General features: G+C 38.4%; 1 long non-coding RNA gene across 1 annotated transcript in view; it reads right to left on the bottom strand.

Annotated features, from left to right (window-relative positions):
• Window positions 1-839: 839 nt before the first annotated feature.
• Window positions 840-20,495, bottom strand: part of LOC147657146 (uncharacterized) — an 82,770-nt gene continuing 63,114 nt past the window's right edge. Inside the window, exons 3-4 of the long non-coding RNA XR_015292966.1 lie at window positions 1,029-1,116; window positions 840-939 (exon numbers count right to left, since the gene is read on the bottom strand). This is a non-coding gene — a long non-coding RNA (uncharacterized LOC147657146). The remainder of the gene's footprint in view (window positions 940-1,028; window positions 1,117-20,495) is intronic.

Raw genomic sequence — 20,495 nt, forward strand, 5'->3', positions numbered from 1 at the left:
TGCTGGATGAAAGCGTACGTGCAGGAGTTCGTACAAAGTTCCTTTAAACGATTAACCGAGACGATTAGAACGGCTCGTTGTAAGAACGATGGGACAGGGTGAAAGTTTCAACCGTGAATTTCGTTCTGTTCCACTGGTGGAAGGGGTCGCTATTAGTTTGCATCGCGCCCAGTTTCTAATAATAATCGGTCTTGGAAATAATACCTCGTGAAAGTGCGCCTTTCTCTCCTCGTTATGCTCGTTACACGTAGCGTACTTGATACGTCGCTCTGATCACCCTCGAGATGGTATTCGACCCTTGCAGTCGAACAGATTGCGATTGCGAGGATACTTATTGCCTTGAGGAAATTGGTTTAATGGAACAAGCGTGTAGACACAGACTCGAATACTTGTTTTATCACGTGATTTATAATCGTGTTATTACGTATGCGTACATCCGCGCTGGATGATATTTAATTCGAAGAAAAGTAGAGGTTCGATTTAACGATCAAACGTGTTGCAAACGTGTTTGACGCGTATATCGGTGATAATGATACACGTAGTTAAACCGTGATTTTTTGCCATAGATTTTATTACTCTATCACGTGTAATGAATACGCATCTTCTATGTATTTCACGAATACAAATTTCTCAAAAGTTTTGAGAAAAAAAAAAAAAAGAAACCGTTGCGTTCAATTCAATACAATCGAATTTTCTTCGAGTTTCGTTCTCGAAAGAGATCCATCAAATAAATTGCCCGTGCAATTGCGAATAATTTCAATTTCCTTTCCACGTTTCACAATATTCGAAGAAATCGAATCAAATAGATTCCCCGTCTCGGGAATGAAATTAATATACCGTTATCACGCATATTTACTTATTTATTTATTTATTTATTTCTTCTTTCTTTAATCGTACCGTTCTTTCGTTTCTCTTCGAACCATCTTCCTTTTAAAATTCCTAAAAAATTTCCACATTAACCATTTTGATAATTTTGCAAATTTCATACACGTATCAATAAGCAACAATAAGAAAAAATATTTACTTACACGTATATTACACTAAAATGCTCGTCATGCTTGGTCTCTAAATTGATCTCCATCCTTTGCTCCGTCCATTCCTTAAGGATTCTTCCTTCTAGAAAAGAATAGAAAAAAAGAGTAAGAAGAAGAAGAAGAAGAAGAAGAAAAGTACGTGCACTGAAAAATCGCGAAACGAGATGATGACCGATGCGGAGTTGGCCAGCCCTGGCCTTATTGTCCGAGGGAATTTCTTCGATCCAATCAATTTTATCGACTTATCGGGACCTTATATCTCGAAAGCGGGAAGGAAAGAAGCGAGAGAAAGAATCGAAACGGGCGCGAATACGAAATTACGAGGGTGGAACGTGTCCCACGGTTGTTCTTCGACTTCTTTCTGCCTGTTGATCGCACAATATCCTTAGAGCGGCGAAAGTCACATCATATCTTCGATTGTTTCATCCGACTTACTTCGTTTCGATATTGGTTAAAATGAAATTGCGACGGAGCGGAATTCGGAAAGGAAGGAAAAAGTTTGGAAGAAGACTTTCGAAAGTTTCGTATCGATCATTAATGATCGAGGATTTTTATGCAAATATATCGTTTTCTCCGTGAAACGAGATTTTAAAACTTTGAAACGTTGAAAAAAAAAAGAACCTGAATTAATTTTCAGGTGAAATAAAGGGCGATAAGAGCAAAAGGTCGGGCAAGAATCGAGCGTAGGCCGGATCCCATTGAATTTTCAAGATTAATATCCTCGCGCGTATATTCGAGATGTTAAAGGCTTTATACCTTCTTCTCGTGTTTCACGAAATATTAATACAATCGCGGTGTCCCTCATTAACATTCTGAGTATGGGTAAAACGATACACGGAAATGTCCACCTCGCGCAAAACTAACAACCGATTCAACGTATTAACCGGCCATTGCTTTAATCATCGTTCGCGTTTAACCATAAATTCTGTGTCTCCTTCCTCTATTCCCGTGTAACATTCGTACGAATACACCGAGTTAATACGTTGTCGTACGTTGAACAAATTTAATAATAAGTTGTATTTTATATATATATACGTCGATAATAATATTATCGTCGAAAATTCTTCTTTCTTCGACGCGTTGTTGAATTATAAACAATACATAATAAATTTGCTTACTGCCTGTTTTTACATTCGATACAGTAGAATATTTGATCGTATTTTCAATTTATAAATATCCGGAACTGTATCAGATTCGGGGGTTTTATTGTTACGAATTTTCGTATAATTACACCTTCATTTCCGATCGAAAAGCGTAAATCAGATACACCTTAAATTAACAGATATGAAATTATTTTAAATATAAATCAAAATTATGCATTATTGAACCGACGAGTGTAAAATGTAAGTGGTTATTGATACGTGTATAGTTATCATGCATCTGTATTATTACATTTCGATCTATTATTTCACGCGCGTGCGTACGTAATAAAGAATAAAAGAAATCGTGCAAATATTAATTAATCCTTTGAATCAACTCATTTTCGTTCTTCGTAAATACATTCATATTTCACACGTATATTTAAGAATTTTCCTATGCACAATATTTTTTAAAATTTTCACTGCAAATTAAATTCGTATAGAATTTACTTACTTTCTATTTGTACAGATCTCGGTGAAAATAATTCGCTGTTATTCATTGCCAAGTAAATCTACTATCCACTTTCCAAGGTCCAGTGCTTTCAGCCTAGGATCTGCTGTTCAAGGAACCAGTATATCGGATGTAAAGTGCAAAGTTCAAGCTTCCTTTAGGGACTCGAGATGATCTCTGCATCCGACAGAATTACGACTACGATTTTTTTAAAGATCCGTCCCCCTTTTTATACCTTTATACCGTGTCCAATAATTTAAAAATTATCAGCAGCTCATAACGCACGAGATTCCTCTCTTATTCCGTGGAAACACGCGTTTCGCTTGTGTGCACGTGTACGGAATAAATTTCATTTAATTTTTGCTAAAACAAATATCCGTTTCGTGATATTTCAAAAAACGTGGAATTCAGCTTGAAAATCTTTTCAACCGTGCACACATGGACACTTGGCCGAATTTATTGGATCTCGTGGAAAAGAAGGTAAATACATTCTTCTCGATTAAATTCTACTTAATAACTAAAGTCGAGTTGAAAATATATATCGAAGCGAGTTCGGGGCAAACACAAAGTTCCAATTATATTTTATTCGATTTTATAAGAGAGCGTTTATGCACCGAGAGAAATTATCCAAATTACACAAACGTTTCGCTATTATATCCGAATAAATTATATAATTCAGTTGAGATAAAATGATACCTCAACAACGCATATTTTTTCCTGTTCCAAATTACGTGTACATAATATTACATATATACCGTATAATGGAAATCCATTTATTCGAGCTGGTCGGGGAACAAATAGTTCATAAAACAAGAGAATTCCTCCGATTCTCTCCATTACCAATTATTTTTAATTCAAATAACAAGAGTTTACGTTCGGACAAGTGGATTCAATATAAAGGACTTTAATTTAACTAACTAAAATTTCGTTCGATTAATTGAATTTTCACCTAAATGAAATTGATTATATCCCACTCTTCAACCTTTATAAATAATTATAAATACTAAGGGAGAACGAACGCAACAACGTCTCTTAATAATAAAACTTTTAAAAGATAAAATCTTCAATTTGCAAGTAAAAAAAAAAAAATAAATAAAGGATCTTTAAATAGGATATTCAAACGCTCGTGCCTTCTTCAAACACGGATCACTCCTCGATACGAAAAACGCATGGAACGCGTGAAACGTTCGCAAATGGTGCGAACAAGACCTAAAAGCACGATCCCCGGAACCAAGAAGACAAGAAGTTACAAGCCGCGCGTCGTTATCCCTGATTCCTGTACGCGTTTACCATGCGCAAAACGTTTCTTCAGGGTTAAACGCGGGTATTTGTAGGGTAGGGTAATTTACGAAACGACAAGCTTGGGAAGGTAGTAACGATCCACGGGAGGCGCTTCTACCTTCCACCAAGTAAGAAGAGCGTCTTCTGTTTGTTTTAGAGGCCGTTATGAGGAGAAATCCGCGAAGGATCCGCTTAATGGCTCATCCGCCGATTTATCGCGAGCCTTTGAACGCATACCTTTATGGATCGTAAAGAATGGAAGTTTCGACGGCCAGCCCAATTATTTCGACGATAACTTCGAATCGCGGTTGCGCCCATGCGTTCCTTTCGAATCCCCCTTCAAAGCTTGCATCCGCCTCGCTTTTTAAACTGGACGAGGGTGAAAACCTTCCGATGATCGGTTCGCCGATCCCATGAAAATCCGCTGGATCTTCTCAATGCGGAGAATCTGTTTGGAAGCGAAACAATCTCATTGCGAATGATTGAGATTGATGATTCAGGATAAAACAATAATTCTTGGAGATAATTTTGAAAAGTTTTGTTTCATTCAAACTGTGTCTTTACTCGTTTCATTCGATACAGGATTGAGAATCGTAATAAGGAATTTATAAAAGGATTTTTGGAAAATGTAACAAGTGTCCACTCGATATTCAAAGCTCAAACAACGAGGATAAAATGATGAAATGACGATTCATCGAGTGGGCGGCCGGTTAATCGTTAGTCATCGGCGTTCCGCCGATTTGTTCATTGTTTAGTTCATAGTTTGCGAATCGGATGGAGGAAAGAGGGAAACGTTACGCGAGGATGGAAACGCGCGTGCTATATAAATATTTTCGAGTGGCAGAGCGGCCAGATTGAATGCAATTTATTATGCACCATTACATAAAGGCTGCGGCTCGCCCGGCACGAGCCCTCATATTTTATGATAAATAACAGGTTGACCCCTCGACACACTGGATATATGGTGAATTAATGGTCCCCGTTTGGGTAAAAGTGCATACGTCCGATGGATTAAAATTATTAGCGGTGGTCGCGAGTCAAATAACTCAATGCACGCAGTTGTTTCCTTTTTTTTTTTTTTTTTTTCACTTTTTTCACTTTTTTCCTTCCTCACCCGCGACAGGGGTTCTCAAAATTTCGTACACTCCCGCGGAGAATCTTTTTTCTTCTTTTTTTTTTTCGTACAATTTCCTCCGTGGAACGAATATCTTTTTCCTCTTTAACCTTTCTTTCATCTTTAATCCGACAACCGTTTCTCTATGGATCATAAATCATCTCGATTGGATCATTGATGAAGCAAATCCTACTTAAATAATCCTTTCATGGTGAAATTAAGATTTTATGCTCAGAACAAGCCTAATCTAATTCGGGCGCATTCTCTTTTTAATAAATCGTATTCGATTTTAATTACGTTATAACTTTTAAACGAAAGTAATAAGATTATTATTATTATTTTTTATTTTTCGTACGTTGAGAAAGTTGTATTAAATTACTGGCACAAATTGAGAAGAGAAAACGATTGTTTACACATTTGTGCACGCTTTCTTGAACATTTCCCATCGATAACTAAATCGTGAAAAGAAAAAAAAAAAAGAATCGAGCAATCAGTTTATCGAGCTCGAAAACGAATTGGATCATTCGTCGTGATTGACGATCGTTTTGATCAATTGGGTCGTCCGACAAATGCTTTCTTCTCGAAAGCGGCCACCGCCTACCGAAATCAATCGATTCTTTATACGCCTTTGTACAATTGATAATTAATGGATTACCTTCGCCCCGAACAATGATAATTACACCGTGAAAAAATTAATCTAATCCTTGACGCTTTTCGAATCTCTAAATCTTCACGAAGAAGGAGAAGAAATTAAAAACCATCGAAAAACAAAGGAGAGAAAAATAATAATCGTCGGCGACAAAAGAGACAAAAGGCTATCAACGAGGAATCGGGAATAGAAGTTGAACGACGAGTGTGTTAAGAAAATATATGCAGAGGCAGGGGAGAAGAGAAAGAGAGTCGTGGAACTAAACGCGATGAATAATTACACACAGACTTAGTGGTGCGAGCAACGAATGATGGATAGCCCGTTGCTGCGGGCGGGGAAATGTGAATTCGAAATTCCTCCTCCTGGATCCCGGTAAAAATAACAATTCCGCCACTCTGAAATTTCCACCGACGTGTATTATACACGTGTTATATATATAAATACACGCTGTTTATCTATCTTACTATACGTACAAAACGCACAAGTATTTTATTATAACGGCGGCCAATGCGTTATGCGCATAACTGTATACATATCAAGAATCGCGGAGAAACGCCTGAATGAATAATCGTGTCGTGGATTCGTGTCAGGCTTCGTAAATAGGTTGCGATAAGCAGATCGTAGGAAGTGTAGTATCGGTTCTATAATTGAAGAAGGTCCTCGATTCACCAACGAGCGAATTCTCCACTGTTACCCGGGATGCTAGAGATATTTGAAGTGTATCAAATATACATATATCGTGAACCTGTCGATTGTATTTTCCACGACAACTTGTGACAATGTTAAAGATTAAACTTCGTCGGGGATATACATATATTCGATCTCGAGCGATATTCCCTTATTACGCTTAGGTATGCGATTAATTGGATAGGGAACATTGGATATTGGATATCAATTGGATAGTTCCTGTAATAGAGGTTGTAGATATCGGTTCACATGGAATATTAGTTTCCCGTATCATCGTTGCCCGAATTTGTGGAGAGAAAGGAGGGAAAAATGTTTTACTTTGTATCGGTATTTTTGTCAACCTTATCTCGCCGCTGTACTTGCGTTATGTATTGCTGAAACATAGTCGCGAAACAATTATTAATTAAACTTCAAACGCGTGATTTTTTTATATATAGTAAATCTTATATAGTAAATCTTATACGCACACAAAATCTTCTGATTATATCGATTGGAGCGCGCGATATAATTTATTCAACAATTAACATTCTCACGACACGGTGGATCGAACAAGTTTGAAAGTAATCCAATGGAGGGACACCCTTCGATTATTATTACGTGTATACACACGCACACACCAATTCCGTTAGATTCAGAATCTCGTGGACCTTCACGAAGCTGAATGAAGACTTCTCGGTAGGTAGCTCGTGTCGAAGGCTTGGCCTGCCTTCCTTCATTCACGATCTCAGTCACGTTTCCCGTTCGAAGTTTCTGCCGCTTTTATACGTGATATTATAGCGATCATTAAGGAAGAGGAAGGCACCTTTCGCCCGAAGTGGATCACTTTGAATTTTAATCAATTCCCACCGTCTTTATAATAGCGAGCAGGGGGGGAGGAGAGGCTGCCAGAAGAAAAGAAAAGAAAGAGGGCGACACGAGGTCGTGCTTCGATCTCGGGATACTCTGGCCTTTGGGCCACCGTTGGAAAATTCGTTGCACACATCCCGCCCTCAGGCCAAACCGCGCTTTCCAACGATCTCGAGATAGGAGAACGATATTTTACGTGATTACGAATCATCTGATCGAAACGTGCGCGAAACGTAACAAAATTAATGAACTTTGTTCTTCTTTTGATCGGTTGACGACACCTGGAGAATTTTGAAATTTTGTTGAACAATTGTAATTGTTGTAATAACGGGTTTGTTACTTGAAAAGTGTTTTTGTTTTTCTTTCTGTAAGTTATTATCGAGAAATTCCACGGATAATGATACCTTAAAGTGATTATCTACTCGCGAGATTATCATATGATTAATCTCTCTCTCTGTGACGTGAATTTGAAAGTGAAAAATGGCGATGATGTTACACTTATCGCAAAACTGTAATTGAAAAAAGAGAAGAGAAAAAGGATGGATAAAATTCATACGGTTGTGTTCTCGACAATTTCTCGCTGATGCTGCGAAGCGCTGCTTTTTTTATTGAACCTTTCTAATATTAGTCCGTTATACAAGTCCTCGTTAATATCGCGAGAAAGTTCTCGAGAATGTTTAAATAAGAATTTCTAGAAAGAAGATCTATATAAAATTTTAAAATTGCACAGACAGAAACGAAAGAGATTTCGACGCTGTTAGAGGCCGAAATATTCATCGTGCGATAGCCGACGAGAAAATAAATGCATTCGTGTGTAATTCGTTGACCTCCTAAATGATCCTCGTTGGAAAAAAAGCCTTATTCGAACGAGAAGGCAAACAGTCGGAAGATTTATCAGTTTTAGTGTAGCGGCTTAGCGTAGCTTTCACTTCGAAAGAGATGTTCGACGCGAATGCCGTTAACTCGAATGCATTCCCGACCGGTATATAAATATATATATATATATGACTATGTTGCACTTTCAACTGTTCCTCTAGTGATATATACCACGTAAAATACCTGACACACCGTTTTTTTTTCTCCCTCCAATTTTACTCTTTTATCCCTTGATTGCGAACTTCAATTGAAATGTCAATCCGTTCCGACATTTATTCCCTTTTCTCACGTTGTAGGAAAGAAACGAAGGCGCAATAATACATATTTATTGGTTGTTGTAAATCCAATGTGATAATTCCTCTTCTCTTAATTATTTCAATAAAAGGTAATTGCTCGTCTCGAAATGTACACTCGAAAAACTATTATCACTTCCTTTCAATAACGCTTTTAGTCGGGGATGATACGTGTCGCGAATATTTGCGTTATTAATTATATACTTTTTCCTTTTCACTACGAGAAAATACAACCTTTCTCCCTCGATCGAAGCTCATTAAGCAATTTCCACCGGGCTTCATCGACATTCGGGCTTAAGACATTTCCTCTTAAACGACAATTTAAGCTACCAAAGTGCTCGCGCTCGCGTGTTATATGATAAAGGCAATTTCCCAAGCGACAAAGATACGAAGACTTGAAATTTAAGCGCTTCACGCGCGGCTAATAAATGAATACTACTTCGAACTTTGCCATTAATGGCGTTAATTTCACGCCGCCTCTTTTTCACGGCGCCAACTTCCGCCACGGAGGAAATTAGATTTATCTCCCGATCCCTCGCGAGAAATCTCTCGAGAAATTACATCTGCGTAAATAGCTCGGCGCGAAAAGCTCGTGGACCACCTCGATGGATCCTCGTGCGTTCCAGCCGATTTTTCCTTCAATGATAGACCTTGGAACGTGGATTGTCGTGTCTTTCGAATCGCACGATATTATTTTTCTTTATTTTTCTTCGCCTCGTTCACAATCAAGATTGTGAACGAATCATCCAGTTACGCTTCAAAGAAAAGAAAAAAAGAAGAGAAAATATTAATTATTAATCTCGATTCATGTAAGTGCAGCAGGGAAATCGCTTTACCTTCGAGGTCGACGTCGTTAAGCACGTCATTTTCGCATATTTTATTTACATTATCACATAGATTTTCCAATTCTACACATCGCTATTCACTCGTGCCACCGTGTTATTTACAATGATAAATGCACGTCTATAGGATCGTCGTTAAGTAGTTGAGCGTTCTCTCTTTTTTTTCTTCCTCTTCTTTTTCTTAAAAAAAAAAATGAAACTTTGCGAAATGCGACATCTTGGAAATCTATTGGAAAGGAACGTTTACGACCAATAGATTCGTCCACCTGATCGATGAAATTTATTTTCTAAATTTTTTTTCTCTTTCTCTCTCTCTTTTTTGAGTTACTAATAACTACGAATCGGATAACGAATAAATCACGGAACTTTTAACGAGCTTGTGCTTCATCGATGATGAAGGCTAATGATATTGTAATTTTAGGGGCCGATGGTTAATCGTTTGCTGGATGTTTAATGTTCACGCAAGAATTTTTAAATTCTTTGCAACAATGATTGGTTGAAATAAGCGCTTACTGTTTTTTTTTTTTTGCTGGAAATAACACGCGTTCGACACAAACATCGACTATCCAGAAATTTGCCAAAAGGCATTGTAATTCTCGTAACCCGTTTATCGATGAATTTTAATTTTATTATAATTCGATTTACGCAAATTTTACTTTTATCTTTTTCAAGAAAGAAAGAAACGAATTCGTAAAACAAATCTCATCCTGTAATAACATCCCAATAACGAACGTTGCCCGATAGATTCGCCTGGAGAGGAAAGCCTGTGTTAAGAATCGATCTCACAGATTTATCGTCTTATCGACAGGGAGGAGAAGGAGGAGGAGGAGGAGGATGAGGATATAAAGCCGGTGTTCGTGGCTCGTTATTAAGCTTTTAAACGCCCCGAATGAAAAATGAAAAATCAATCGATCGAATGGCAATCTCGAACTCGTCGTAATTCGTACGAAGATTCTCGTGGATGGAAGGAAAAGGAGACGAGACGAGCTGGATAGAACGAACGTTTCCTCCTCTTCGAGCGAGTGAGACGATCGTCCTCGTCTTCTTAGCGGTTCTAACGATCGTAATAACGACGTCCGATCTACATTTTTCCCGTGGAATTACATTTCCCGCGGGGGAATGTAAATTTGAGCGGAGAGCGGGTTCAGGGAGAGGGGACTGGCGGAATTCAAGAAGAAGACAACCTGTATCGCGGGGAACGGGTATAATTTATGTGGCATCGCGTATCATTACCGTTTCAACGATCCACCGTCCACGATCTGTTTAAACGACGTGTGGGGATCGATCATATCGATATTTATGCGCTCCTCTGTCGGCTCTAACGCGAACACGTTTCGCGTTAGATATTATTTTCCAAGATTTTTAAACGTGTATCCAAGTATCCAAAAGTGTATACGGAGTTGTTTTAAGATTTTTGCGTGGATTCGTGCTGGAAAATTGGAGGGAATAAGATGAATAAGAATTTGGAATTGAGAAATTATTTTATTCGATTATTTTCAAATAATCTTTTACTTCTACGCTCTCCGTAAATAAATAGTTTAATTTTGAGGGGTCATGGGATGAAGTAGCTTTCATTTTAAGCTTTTGGAAATGTTTACGATGTAATTTAAACTCACTTGTTTAAAATTGTTTTCAAATCGTTCGTCGAAAAGATAGATATCGATCTATTATTTCGACGACGAAACATTAAAACAATTTCGTAAACGGTACTATAACATTACAAATTCATAGAATATTCGAAAGAAGGAAATCGGTCAGAGTGTAAAAATTCGTTTGGAACTCAAAAAAATCGAATTTATGAAAAAAAAAAATATATATATATATATAAACCATTGAATTCCATCAAATTACGGTTCTTATTTCCAGAAGAAAGACATAATCCCGCGAGATGATCGTTTTGCGAAATTAATGCAAGTTAAAAGCCAATGCTAAAGCGAGATTGCTTCTCGAATTCGCCTGTTTCCTCCGCGAACGGAACCCGAAGAAATCTCTCGGAAATTGGTTCTTGCGAGGGGAGAAAAACTTAGTTGAATCTAATAAAGGCCGCGGATTTATTTATATAAATTTTCTTCTCTTCGGTTCCACGATTCTTTTTTTTTTTTTTTTCTTTTTCTTTTTGCCCTGAACGGGAAAGCAGGATATCCTTTGACGTGGCGAGATCCGGCCGCCGCCTGATCCGCAGCCTAGCCCGAGGGTTCAAGCCTCGATATTAATTAACATATTATAAGAACGGAGAGGCGTATCGAGAATTATCATAATTCCCCGATTACCTCTTAATTGCAATTATCCCCCGGCCGATATCTTAATTACGTATCCATTTATTCGCCCATTTCCTCGACTATCAATAAGCCGGCTATCGTGCGTGATTTAGCTAGTCTTGAGGCGTCGCCGATCCACCGCGGCTATCCGCGACGTCGAACCGTTTAACAGAGTTATACAGGACGCTTCTTAAACCGTTCGTTGCATCGATATATAATTCTTCTTCGTTCATTTTCGCTCGTTATTCGTAACCTTAAATACGAATAATTCCATTGAAAAATAGATTCGACGTGAAATTTTAAAAAAAAGGCAACAAATCTTTTTTGCCCAAATCTTCGTTCGTGTGCCTTGAAGTCAAATATTCCTCAGTGTGGTGAAGCATAAGCGAGATACGTGCAAGTTAGATGGATCGTTCTGAATATACAAAGATCAAATTCATCTTTTTTTAAATAAATATTTTCTTTTCTTATAAATCGTATCATTGTTCAATTCTCTGTTCCTTCGATATTAAACGAATGGTATAAAATTATCATTTCGATCCGAAGATGAAACGCCGTGTACAGGAGCGAAGTGGTTCAGCGAGCGGAAAACTTACAAGAGCTAAATAAATTCAATTACCGGACCGCGCCGGTTTCCTCCCTGTAAGAAGCTGTATCTGCCGGTGATCTTCCATCTGGTCGAAAGAAAGGAAAGAGGAGAAAAAAGATTAGGAAGAAAAGGGAAGAATAAGAGAAAGTCGCGAAGAAGCAACGGGGCAGAAGAAATGTAAATTTACAAGGAACAACTCTCTCGCGCCCGTAATGTTACGTTGCAGCCGTACGTTACGGTGTTTGCGAACCGACTCCTCTCCCGCATTGTAAACCCTGGAACGTGGGAATACGCGCGATTTCCGTTCCACGCGAATCGTGGATGTTTCGAATATTAGGAATCACGGGGCGAAAGAATTCATTTCGAACGAGAGATCCGCCACGATTCCTTCAATGCTCCCCTGTAATTTTCGCGAGCAACCAACGAATCGAGGATTTGTTCCTTTCTTTCTTTTTTTTTTTTTTTTTTTTATTGGAGATCGAATCTTGGATTAAGTCGAAGCTCTTGGCGTGATAACATTTTAGGATTCTTTAGGAGGATGGACAGAGTGTCGGTCTTATTTTTTTTTTTTATTTCTTTGTGATGAGACGACATATTCTTTTTTTTGTTACTCTGCGCGCAGTTGGAAGGGAAAGATTAGAGGGAAGAATTACAGTGGATAAAAAGATGAATATAGCGGAGAAAGAAATTTAACGTCGTTTATGTCTCGAGCTTACGTAAATCCGTACAAGTTGTTGTAAATTTCAAACGGAAATTGGAAGGAATAATTAATAGTTGCGTGCACGATAACTGCACGTCATAATCTAAATATGTCTCCTATATCCCAGCCTGTAATTAGTTTTCCACGGAGTATATATACTTTATAACCGTGTATTATTCATTTCGATCTATCCCACGTACATCTATCTATCTATCCATTATAAACCATCATCGGCAAAGTGTTCCAGTCTCTCGATCCATTGGATAATTTCGAGCCGTTTCTGAAAAAAATTCCTCGAAATTTCTATTGAATAGCGCTCGACTCGACTCGATCCTTCTTTTCATTCCCACGAATCAATCAATCTCTCGCGAGAGATTCAGCTTTCAGTGTTGTTGTTCGCCCACGAGCTTGTACGAACATTTTCACGAGACGGGTCAGAGACGATATATACGGAATTTAGCAGAGAGAAATTGACCTTTTCTTTCGATCGAACGGAAACGGCCACGAATTCGCGCGCCTTCCAATAATAAGCGTGAACTTCCAGTTGCGTATCCCCGCCAGGGAACACAACAATCGGCCGTGAAACTTTCTAATAATCACGGGGCCGCTTTCACGACGAGTTATGTACGTGGCAACGCGTTTCATTAAAACGGCCACGGTTCGATCCGTTCGAAGCGAGAAAATTATAGATCCGCGGATGGGATGGTCCTATCGATATCGGTGATCAGAAAATGCCTACAATACGCGTAATCCTCGAGAAATCTTCCCCCCTAAAGCCCGATCCACACCGTTGCAATCCTCCAACTTTTATCATTTTCCATTCTATATACGAATATTCGATTTTTGTGGAAATGGAGATATCGTCGAATAACGGGGGATATTATCGAAACTGTGGTAATAAAAATATTTTTCAATTAGTTATTAAATATTAGTTAGGAAATTTGAAATTAGGAATTTCGTCGATGATGAAATTCTCGTTAATATTAATTTTAAAAAGAACGAAACGATACAAATGTATGCACGCGGCGCGTAGTGCGTGGAGGAAGTTGAACACGCTCGAAAAGTGTGTGAATCCGGCTTAAGAGTAACGTTCGTTCTTGATGATAGACCAGACAAAATACACACGATCCCCGTCTATTCTTATTTCGCTGTTATCCCCCGACCAGTGTTTACTTTGCACCATCAATATCCGTGGAATGGTAATAGAAACATCGGCGGAAGAAATTTAAAATGTGTGTACCAAGTGTATCCGGAGTTTGCGCTTGTCTTACGTGTAGGGAAAACGAGAGAGTCGAGAGGAAACGGGGAATAACAGCGGATCCTTTCAAATTTGTTATTTTTCAAGAAGATCTACAAAACTTTTCTCTTTTTTTTTTTTTTTTCGAAGCTAAGAACATTAATATCGAAAATTTTTATTTCAGGGAGAAAAAATCATTTCTCCATTCGTTTCGTTTCTTCGTCAAATATTCGAATCGAATTTTTTTCAAATTTGAGAAAGATCCGATTAAATTGATCACGAATCGCGAGAAACTTTCGAAACTTTTCCCCGCAACAGAGATTATTACGAAATCGTTCGTAGACTCGTTCTCTAAATTAATCGAAACTTCTCGAGATTTTAAAGCACGAATCTTCACGGGATGAAAGAGGAGGGGGCGGGCCAGTCGCGATTACATTTGTTACGAGAACCGTGTTCCCTTTCTTCGGCTCGTAAAAGGACTTTACGACCGTTATGGATTATGCAGACTCCCTTTTGTGAACGGCAAACTGTAGCCCAGACGCTAGATTGTCAAGTCTTCCATTAATTTGGCCCGTGGTCTCTTCGAGTGTTAAATCTCTTGATTCTTAATCCACGCGATGCAACGTGTTCTCGACTCCAAAATCTGTTTCTGCTAAAAAAAAAAAAAGAGAAAAAAAAAACAAATTTCGAAACGAATGATAATTTCAATTATAATTATGTTTCGTCGTGACACGCTACGTGGTAATTTATTATAAAATATTATTATAAAATATTAGAAAAAAAAATCGTGTCAAAAATTATTCACGATACGGATGTGTGAATAATAACACGAATAATCTGAAATATCTTGAGAGTGAAACGCTTAACGATGTTGTTCCGATGTTGTAATTACTACTGTGTGCCAGTACTGTGGTATGTTCGTTTAGTAACGTCGTTACCGGTAACGTGGACCGGTGCAGTTCAAATTAATCGTACGACAAATTATACGATAGGGTCGGTGTTGAGATGAAATTAGGCGAGGAAATAATTAAGACTCTGAACTCTGTGCTCTATGATTACCGGTATCTCCGATCGTCCGGGAATTCGAAGCGAATTCATATTTCATTCCGCTACAATATAATCGTGCAATTTCTCGCTCGTTAAAACTGAAAGATTTAATATGATCAGAAGAATCAGAAATGATAATTTCCTGTTCCTCGTATACACGACGCAACACAAGAGGCTAATGTCTCTCGTGTCATCCGAACGAATCATGCCCACGTTCCTAATTGTTTCTAACTGTTCATTTTTTCTCTCTTTTTTCTTTTTTCTTTTTTTTCTCTCTCTTTTTTCTTTGCGCATCGCGTTGTCATTCCCCGTGAAACGAAACGGGTCGTTTTCCCGTTAAACAATTCGATTAACGGACGCGTCTCGAAAGAACTTCCGGCTTCGAAATCGGTTTCAACCACTTGACGAAACTTCTAATTGCCTTCGCGACGCAGCGTTAACAAGCGGAGGAATCCCTGCTGATCGCCGCCATTGTTGGCCATCCGTCCATCGAATACGTGAAGCATATTTTATGTATCTTATTGTTATGAATGAAGAGAAAAATGAACGGAAAAAAAAAAAAAAAAAAACAGTGGAAGTTAAGGATGCCTTGCTTCTTTCGTTCGTAACGCGCATCGAAATAGAGATAGTTAATTTTTTTGTTGTGAAAATTTGTCGATGAACTCGACAACTTGATCTTTCGAATAGAAATTGTTTCTTCGAATGATACAAGTAAGAATTTGAGAAGGTTTTTCGTGGAATTATCGTAAAAATCGATCTCGATCTTCTGGTTTCTTACCAATTTAGCCGGTTTTCGTATGCCGCCGGTCGGAGCAATAATTTAGCAATGTGTGTTTGCAGTTTCTAAAAGTAAAATTGGAGTGCATGAAATCTGGCGCCAGTAAAGTTTCTCCACGTCTTCAGCTTCCTGTTTAATTGAACTGTTGGTAAACTCATTAGCAGACTCTAGACAGTGGAGTTGAAGCCTAGGCTTTAATCTAGTTTTAGTTTGCCTCTACTTACAGTTATGCTACTAGGTTTTAGATAGTTCAATTATGCAGTTTTGTTCATTCTAATAATTACTATGTAACTAAACTATCTCGAGAAATTAAAAGCGTATAGGGGACTAAATTGTTTGTTAGCACGCGAATCCGGTATAGGCAGATCCTCTCCTCTGCACGAACTTTCTATTAATATGTAAATACAGCTATAAATTTTCTTTAATTCGAAACGTTTTTCAAAATTAATTTTTCAATTCGTTCCATCGTGGAATTTATAGAACTATGCGTAATCGAAAATGTTACGTACGTAGTGAATCGTATGGTAATGAATTTAGAGAGGCAAATTTTCTTTTTACTAAAAATATATACCTTTGCAAAATGCAGAAACAACACATAATATTTAACATTTTCTTCGAACTTCTTAGAAAAGTAAGTAACGTTCAAAAAGCAAATTTTTTCTTCCATTCTTCCGTCGCATGTTTTTCCTCACTTCCTTCCTATTAATTTCGTTCTTTCTATTAATTATATGGAAATTTTACACATAATCGAAGGAGTTTGCACAAGAAAGAATGTATATGATATAAATTTCACAAGTCTTCACGTGTGCGTGGTAACAGCAATATGCGTAGAGTTTGTTACCGATGCTATTTCCGCGGAAACACGTAGCCGGAAGCATGGTACGCGATAACAGACATTGTCGTTTTCGTTGCATACAGTTTGATGCTGCTACCGCGGAACTGCAGAACTACTCTCAATATTAATAAATGTAATGGATCCTTCTAACAACGACGGATTAAATTTTCCCAAATGTTGCCTATACGCATATTCCGCCAACCAACTTTTCTCAATCCAAATTTCTTCGTTAAAACGTTCGAAAACTAAGAATTTTCTTCCTTATACCTCTCTAAAAACTCTTATTAATAAAACACTTTCGAAATATCATCTCGTTAATCTTTCGACAAACATTTTCGATTCAATTTTGTAATCTCCCCGGCAACATCCAAAAAAAAAAAAAAAAATACAACAATTCAATCATTTCGTATTGTAACGACGATATCACGTTCGACGTTGAAAATCGAGATAATCCGCGTTTCGATCTTCCGATCCTCGCGATCTGGGAACGATTCGAGGCAATTCGCAACAGCGGAGTACAAAAGAGGGGTTTTTGGAAGAGGGGGGAGGGACTGCAGGGCAATAGCGAAAGGACAAATCCGCATTTACGCTTTTTCACAGATCGTCGTTGATGTATCATTCCACAGGAGGCAGGATTTTATGGAGCGTGGTGGCGTAGGTGGCGACAATGGTTGATCCGTGGCCAATGGGTATTTTTGTAGTTACGATCATCTCCACCCTCGCGGGGTGTATATACATTTTTCGGGGCGCGACAAAAGCTCGGCCAGATTGATGCGAGCTCAGAGGGTTCGAAAACTTTTCAGACGATAAAATTGCTTTCTCGTAAAAACGTGGTGCGATTCGCACCGTTGCCCTCTCATCTGTCGCGGGAAAATTCGTGTCGTTGCTTGTGGGCAACGAAAAAAAGAAAAATGATGTGGCAATTTTAATCGAATTATCTTTAAAATTCGATACTTAAAGGTGTTAAGTGATTTTCGAAAGAAATTGGAATTCAATTTTTTAATCGAAGACTCTTCCGATTAATTAATGGATCACAATTATTATATATAAATAATTTTAAAAGTCTAAGGGATCGAAGAAAATTCAAAACGAACAAAATTGATAAACGGAACGTCGCGAAGAATCGGGATGGAAAAAAATTTAATGGCAATTTGAACGCACGTCTAACACGAAGTTCAAGTAGCGGGAGCTTATGATGGGGCGCGCCAGTTGCCAGGTTTATGGCACGAATTCTAACCGCTGTCTAACCCGAACCATAACCCAGTTACCAAGCAAGGGTTACTGTAACCCGCAATAACCACGGGGAAACGGTGCCTAAGTATATACCGGGGAAGGGTTAACCCGTTCAAAGTAGGTTAAGCTTTGTTCACGCCATCCATTTAACCGATAATAAATTTCTAATGTACCCTAATACATCCAAAACCATAAAGTACAACGTAATAATTTAGAAGAGAATTTTAAAAGGGAATTTCTTTCCCAAGAAAACTGATCCTTTTTAACGAAACCAACCGTGCGATTTATATAGAAATGTCTGGAATATCTCACACGATTAATTTTGTATGACAAAATTTTATAGTGCCGATGTTTCAAATGGAAACACGTAGAAATGCAAAAGAGAGAAGAAAAAATTCGCACGAACGTCGATCACGGCGCGCTTAAGTAAATTTGATTCGATATCGGGATCGAGAATGCACGCGCGTATCAGCTTTAAACGGGTGCTCGTTTACGACGTCGTGGGGCCAACGCTGGAACGGCCTGCGAAGACCCTGTGCGAGTGGCGAGAGTTGCCAGTGAGCCGGAGAAACCCTTTTTAGGTTAATGCAGAATGGTATAGTGCACTCGAGCGCGCAGGAGTGTCCCAGAGGCACTTAAATTACACCGATGCGCCTGTAAAAGCCCGTGCAGGATGGATGCGACTAGAAGTACAACGTTCCCGTGGCACAATAACAAGGTCAGCGTTTTTTATCCCGTCTATAAATTTCCCTGGTTAACGTGTAGGGTTGCAATTACGCATCGGGCGTCCGTCGTAAAAATTGCATTTTCCTCGTGTTACGCTCGTGGTTGGACCCCGTTCGGAAGGACGATATCAGAAGAGAAAACTCGTGCGATAAATATCGCTAATTTCTGGCGTCGATTAAGGGATTCGTTAAAGAAAATGGCAGGAAACGATGTATATTTTTCTCGAACAGTTTGTTTGCCTTTCGAGGATAGATTATCCTTCGAAGCATTTTTTAAACTTGTGTACTAAAATGACATGTGGGAAAAATCTCTTTGAATGTGAAAGTGAAAGAGCGAGAAAAAAATATATGTAATTGTAACGAATAAGAATTTTAAGTGAATTTTAAGCGAGATAATACTTTTATACGTAGAGAGAGTTTTTTTATAGAGTTGTAAATGGGTGTAATTAAGCAATTTCTAAAAAGCTTATGACGAAAGTGAATCTGTATCTCTTTATACACGAAATTCTTTCCTATTTTTCGTATTTAAATTTCTAATTTTAATCTATAATTAAACTATTTTATTTCTATCTCACAAATATAAAACTCGAATAAAGCAAGCAGAAACGATGAAATCCACGAGATTTCTCTCTTGATAAGAGTTTTCTTTTATTAATCGGATACAAAGACCACCACGAAATCCTTCTTTCTCCCGCATACTTGTCATCAACTTATGTATCTCCTTAGACTCGAAGTCTAAGTCATTTGTCACTCGATATATCCTGAAAGTAACTTCTTCACAAATCATCCGTAATCGCTTTCTTATTCCCTCACAAAAATCGTAATCCCAATCGCTGCTTCGCTTCGGTTAGTTTATCATAGTATTCCCCTTTCTCCATTTCTATCGTACGATCGATTGCAAAAATTGTTCATAATTTAAAAGGAAATGTTTTCGCGTTCAAAACGTCGCACGATTGAACAACCAGTCGCCGCGGATCGTCGAAACGATGTCGTCGACGTTGGTGGTAAGCGCGATGAAAAACGGGCCCGGACATCGTTAGCCGGCCGTTTATCGCCGATTAAAGACGGCGAAGAAAGAGGCGCGCGGAACTGGTGTATTTGGCAACTGATTACAATACGATAATTATAAATTATGTACGCGATTACACGGTACGATAATTATAAATTATACGCTCCTTTATGCTTTATTGCTACAGGCTACGGTTCTCCTCTTCTCTTGAAATGTAATGAAAATCGTTAATTTACCCATTGTCAGCGATATTAAGTTTCTTCGGTGTTTACCGGTCAAGGTCTGGGAAACAGTTATCCGGAGGAAAAGAAAGAAGAACGACTATTCGCTTAATGCGTAGTTCATCGTGCTTCAACAGCTGTTCGAGCTGTGGCTTGCTTATTTAGGATCATTCGTACGAAATAATGGGACTTAATTTTCTGCAGTGACCGATTGAGAAAAAAGAATTTACGAAGAATTTCAGTTCGTTGTAGAGATCACTCACTGAGTAACGATCTCACCGGACGCGAATTTCAATTAAATACAAATAATCGTAAGTTTGATGAAAAATCGTATCGATTGTTACGAGGTGAATTTGCATACCGGACTCGAAAGTCTCGCGCGCTTTAATGTCTCTAAACGCCCCCTATATAATCTGGAGGGGGATTCACATTATGCAACGCAGCTAGGAAATAAGAGTTTTAATAAAATGCAAAGTGCTTCTTTTCTTAATCCCGCTTCTTCTCCAACGCGCAGTTGCTTTTAACGTCTTGTAGAAGCTTACCTTCCCCTCGAATATTCCTCGAAACGAATCCTGGCGTCATTAGTTGCGACTCAAAAGATATCTTAAGCAGGAAGAAACCCTTTCATCTTATTTTCGAAATCTCGGCAAG

The sequence above is a fragment of the Apis florea genome, unplaced genomic scaffold, assembly GCF_048593485.1.
Source record: "Apis florea isolate Af1SG1 unplaced genomic scaffold, ASM4859348v1 contig_3203_pilon, whole genome shotgun sequence".
Taxonomy (NCBI): domain Eukaryota; kingdom Metazoa; phylum Arthropoda; class Insecta; order Hymenoptera; family Apidae; genus Apis; species Apis florea.